A 6,000-nucleotide genomic window follows, 5' to 3' on the forward strand; every position below is an offset into this window, starting at 1 on the left:
TGCCTCCCGGGAAGCACTTGCTTATGGTCCTAATCTCGACCCTTCCTCCAAATCATGGAGGGTCAAAGAACACCACCTTCTTCAAGGTAGCGGAAAGAGCAAAATCCTTTTCAACTTCTAGCAACCTCTCATTGTTGCTTGGTGAAACTTCCTTCAAAGACTTCTCAATTGCAAATTTTTCTTTTCTTAACTTCTTTCTCTTTCTCAACTTCTTAGAATCACGAGCTTTCTTCTTTGCCTTGTTGCTCAATGTAGATGGTTCCTCAACATCCATAATTATGGGAACATCCCCTTCATTTTGAGGATATAGCTCAAACCAATGAGGAATCTCAACTTCCTCCTCGTCTACAAGCTTGGAAATCATCATTTTCTCTTCACTAACCTTCTTGCTATCAAAACTTGAAAGAACATCATCATAATTCTCAAGAACATCGTTAGTTGAAGAATCAATCATGCACACATTATCAATAGAACGAGGGGAATTAGCACACATAATTCTTTGCACAAGAGACAAAGACTCATGCATTGGTTTCAACTTAAAACTTTCCTCTTTCTTACCAATTCTCAAGGTAATACGGCCTCCTTTCACATCTATCAAAGCTCCTGAAGTGGCTAAGAAAGGTCTTCCTAGAATGATAGGGATATGGTCATCTTCCTCAATTTCAAGCACAAAAAAATCAAAGGGAATAGTGAACTCTCCTATCTTAAGAGGAACATCCTCAACTCTTCCCTTAGGAAACTTAATAGATCGATCAGCCAATTGAAGAGTTATATTGGATGTAAGAAGCTCGCCTAGCTTGAGTTTCTTGAAAACCGAATAAGGCATGATACTTAGACTAGCACTAGGATCGCAAAGAGCATTTTCAAACATCATTTCCTTGATCTTACATGGAATAGAGAAATTCCCCGGATCCTCCATCTTTTCGGGCAACTCCTTATGAATGAGAGCACTAAAGCACTTTCCAACTTCAACCGAGTCAACCTCATTGCACTCTCTCTTGCCATCCAAAATCTACTTGAGGAACTTAGAGTACCTAGGCATTTGGGTGATTGCATAGGTGAAAGGAATAGAAAAGTGGACTTCCTTAAGCATCTCAAGAAACTTACCGAATTGCTCATCCATTTTGTGCCTCAAGAACTTTTGTGGATATGGTAGATCGGGTATTCTCACTTCCTCACACTCTTTCTCAACATCCTTCTTTTTCTCTTGCACCTCCTCATAACTAACACTCTTAGACACACCCTTCTCATCTTCCTCTCTCAAAACACTCCTCACCTCATCCTCCTCAATGGACCTTGAAACTCCCTCATCAAGAACTCTCCCACTCCTAGTGGTGACGGAATACACGGGTTTCTTAGGTTCTACTCCTTGAGAAGGCAAAGAGGATGGACTAGCACAATCCTTAAGAGTGTTGGCAAGTTGGGTTATTTGTGTCTCAAGAATTTTGTTATGAGTCATTATCTCATTAAATTTCTTGTCACTCACCGCCGTATAGGTGTTAATGATCTTGGTTTGGTTATCAATCAATTCTTCCAAATTTGTCTTAAATGATGATGGTTGGGAATAAGAATTTTCACCATTGGCTTGGGGCTTTGGAGAAAACCGGGAGGGGATCCCCTTTGGTTGTTATTTTGAAAACTTCCTCGACTTTGGTTGTTGTTCCAATTCCCTCGACCATGACTATTGCCACCATTATGGTAATGGTTACCAAAGCCTTGAGATTGACCTTGGTTTCCATACCCATGGCTTGGGTTTTGATTACTATAAACTTGGTTGTTATAGTTGCCTCGGAAACCTTGGTTTCCTTGGTTCCTATAGCCTCCATTGTTATAGTTATCGAAACCACCTTGAGGGTGAGAATTCCTATTGCCAAAATTCTTAGGTCCTTCAAACCTTTGACCACCATTGGCATTAGACACAAAGTTCACATGTTCACATTCATTATTTTCAACATCATCACATCCATCAACAAAAGCTTGTGAACACATGGAAGAATCATGATCATAAGATCCACAAGAATCACAAAATAGACATCCACTTGGCATATTATTGGAAATAGAAGGAGAAGAGTTAGAAAATGTACCTCTCCCTTTGGATTGGGAGGGAAGACTCAAAGAATTCGTAGAAACACTCTCAAGCTTCGCTTTGATCGATGTCATCTCCTTCCCTAGATTTGAAATTTGGGATGACAAGTTGTTAATCGCGTTGAGATGATCCACGGAATAAACAGTTGAGCCACTCTTGCTCTTAGACTCTCTCTCTCCTTCTTGACAATCTCTATAGTATCTCACCACATCCTCAATTATGTCAACTACCTCTTCTTACGTCCTATTCATTATAGGACCACCGGCTCCTCCATCTAGGCATGATTTGCCTTGAGCACTCAAACCTCCATAGAAAATTTGTATCACTTGATAGGTAGGAATCCCATGATGTGGACACTCTCTTTGGTACTCCTTGTACCTCTCCCATGCTTCATAGAGATTCTCATTAGGCCTTTGTTTGAATCCTTGGATCAATGCCCTAGCCTCCGCCGTCTTCTTTTGAGGGTAAAAACGAGACAAGAAAGCTCTTGTGACATCATCCCACGTCCTAAGTGAATTGGGCTTAACCTCCTTATCTAAACACTCTAAAGCACGACTAATAAGAGAAAAGGGAAACAACTTTAGCCGAATGAACTCTTGAGAAATGCCGTTCACCTTAATGGTATTACAATACTTCTCAAATTCCTTTAGGTGATTCAACGGGCTCTCACTCTTGGCTCCATTAAATTGCCTCCGTTCTATCAAGGTAATCATGGCCGGTCTTATCAAAATCGTTCGCCGATGTTGTAGGTGGAGCAATGCCGCTCTCAAACCTATAAGCACCGGGAATTCCCAACTCCTTCAAAGCTACTCTTGGATTCTCTCCCATGCCTTGGTCTTGCTCTTCTTCCTCAAGCTCTTCTTCACTTGAGTAACTTAGGCTCAAAGATCGGTTGGCTATCCTTTTTCGTGAAAGAGTTCTTTCATTCTCCGGATCCAAGGGAACTAAGGGCCTATCTCGAGTTCTACTATGCATGCAAAAACTCAAAAAATTTGTTAGTAACGCGGCTACAAGTGTAGCCTAAAAGAAAGAAATAAAATCTTTTTGTGTTTTTAAAATAGATGGAATAGACTCAACAACAATACACAATCACAACACCATTCCCCGGCAACGGCGCCATTTTTGACGCGGGTCGAAGCTAGGTCGTTGAGGCTCACCCCTACCCATGGTGAAAACAAAATTTGTAAACACTCAACACACCCCAACACAAGTATAACGGTAAGTCGAGGGTCGAACCCAAAGGAATGGTGGGCTATTGTCTATTTTCTATGGTCTAGCTAGGTCGTTGAGGCTAACCCCTACCCATGGTCAAAACAAAATTTGTAAACACTCAACACACCCCTACACAAGTATAACGGTAAGTCGAGGGTTGAACCCAAAGCTAGGTCGTTGAGGCTAACCCCTACCCATGGTCAAATCAAAATTTGTAAACACTCAACACACCCCTACACAAGTATAACGGTAAGTCGAGGGTCGAACCCAAAGGAAATGTGGGCTATTGTCTATTATCTATGGTTAAGCTATTCCGAAGTCTAGAGATAGGGTGTGAATTCTATGCTAAAACAAGACGACAAATAAACGAGAAAAAATCAAATGTAATAAGCACTAGGGCTAGGATCCTCATGTAGTCATAATGGAATCAATTAATTGGGAGGTCAAATTGGCTAAGTCAAGCAATGTGAGGGAAGATCAATCATGCAACCAATAGAGCATATCGAGCTATTCTCCTAGAGGTCTAACTAGCGTCCACTACGATAAACTCTAGCTAGGAAACATCACAAGACACCTCAATCATGTAAATGCAAGCCACAAATCAATGGTCCGTATCAATGTGAACTTACAATGCAATCTAGTGCAACAATCAAAGTTGGCCAATCTTTAATCAATCACACACATGCACATGATCATCAACCAAATTTAATCACATTATCAACTCCATCAATTATCCACAATTAGCACTAATCCATTACTCATACATGCTTCACCATTACCCTAGCAAGTAATCTACTCACTAGCCATTGAAATTAAGATCAAAACATCACTAATCAACAAATTCATCATAATCAAATCAAACAAGCTAAAATCAAACACAAATCAATCAAACTTCAATCAAACTTGAACAATAAAAAAGCAAATGAAATCAAACTAAAGATCAAACTATAGATTGAATTAAAGAAAAGAAATCCTTACAAACTTGATCAAAAAACAAAGGAAAATGTAGAAATCTTCAATCATCAACAATACACCATGAACTTCTCTCTCTAAAAACCTAGAGTTTCTCTCTCTAAAAAGATGATCTAAAAATAATGTGTACTGATAATCCTCTCTAAAAATAGAAGGAAAGACTATATATAGGAAAGATACAAAAGAAGAGTTAGTTAGATCGTCCCAAAAGAAACCCCGGAAGGTGTGGTCGCATCAAGGAAGAGGCGCGACCGCGGGAAAAAGGGTACGGAGCAGAGACCTAGGGGGGCGCGCTCGCGCCACCACCTGGCGCGCTCGCGCCACCCAGGTGCGCGGCCGCACCCCTTGCGTGCGCGCCCGCACCTGGTAGCAGGGCACCCCCTCTCTTCTTCGTCCTAGCTCATCCTCGTGCGCTCGTCTTGGTGATGATGATGAACACTAAGGTAGGCAGTCTTGAAATGGATATTTTGGTGGGTTCATGCCAAAGATGATGCCCCCACCGCATGCGTGCACTGATCTCTTGACTTGCTACTTGCATTCCTTCAAACTTTAAGCTCCAAAAGACGAACATGAGGCATCCAAATTGATGAGAAATATGAGAGGAAGGCTCGAGAATCCTTGGGAACACGATCATAACCTGAAAACAAACGAAAATAAGCAAATAAAAAGGAAAAAGAACAAATAAACAAAGAAATGCACAAAACAAGAAAACTAACTAAGGAAAGCACAAACTAAAGAAATAAAGAACAAAACTAAGGAAAACTAAAGAAAAGAGCTATAAAATAGCATAAAAATCATCCTAAAAGAAGCCAAATGAGTGTCATAAATGACACTCATCATGACCAAGGTGAAGGAGCTGGCCGCTCAGCTAGTCCACTTCCAGATAGACTTGGTCCCTAGAGCAGGAAATTCCTAGGCCGATGCATTATCAAAGTTAGCTAGCTTCACCGTGCAGAGCCTCACAAGGAAAGTGATGGTGGAAGTCCTAGAGGAAAGCAGCATAGCTGAAAATGAGTAGGTGAACTGCATTGGACAGCAGCGGGCTTGGTTCACAGATATACTAGCATATAAAGTTTATGGCTTGCTGCCTGATGATGAAGTACAAGCTAAGAAAGTGAAAAAAGATGCCAATTGGTACGTGGTGATGAACGGAGAATTCAACAAGAAGGGCTTCTCAAAGCCACTGCTGAGGTGTGTCCCAGAGTGGGAATAGGAGAACATCATGGAAGAAGCACACTCAAGAATATGTGCCAACCACATGAGTGGAAAAGCATTGGGAGTAGAAGTTCTCAGAAGGGGTGCATATTGGCCAACTCTAGCTCAAGACGCGCTAGCATATGTGAAAAAGTGCGACAAGTGTCAAAAGCACTCCCTAGTCATAAACCAGCCGGCAAATAATCTTACCCCAATCCTCAGCCCGATCTCGTTCGCTCAGTGGGGAATGGACATATTGGGACCGTTCACCACTAGGTCAGCGGGCAGAAAGTACCTCATAGTGGCGGTGGACTATTTTACTAAGTGGATAGAGGCCGAACCCACCAAGTACATAAAGGCAACCCAAGTGAGGACGTTCATATGGAAGAACATCATCACAAGGTTCGGGGTGCCATAGTGCATAGTCTTTGACCATGGATGCCAATTTGACTGCGACACAATCAAGGATTATCTGGAGGATATGGACATCAAGTATGCAATTGCCTGAGTCTTCCACCCGCAGAGCAACGGTCAGG

General features: G+C 41.7%; 1 non-coding gene across 1 annotated transcript; it reads left to right on the top strand.

The window, feature by feature from the left end:
• The first annotated feature begins 2,425 nt into the window (after nt 1-2,425).
• Nucleotides 2,426-2,531, top strand: LOC145637439 (small nucleolar RNA R71). Its single transcript, XR_014114224.1, has one exon. It is a non-coding gene; the product is annotated as a small nucleolar RNA R71 (small nucleolar RNA).
• Nucleotides 2,532-6,000: the final 3,469 nt, after the last annotated feature.

The sequence above is a fragment of the Chenopodium album genome, chromosome 6 (genome assembly GCF_948465745.1).
Source record: "Chenopodium album chromosome 6, dcCheAlbu1.1, whole genome shotgun sequence".
In the NCBI taxonomy this organism is placed as follows: Eukaryota; Viridiplantae; Streptophyta; class Magnoliopsida; order Caryophyllales; family Amaranthaceae; genus Chenopodium; species Chenopodium album.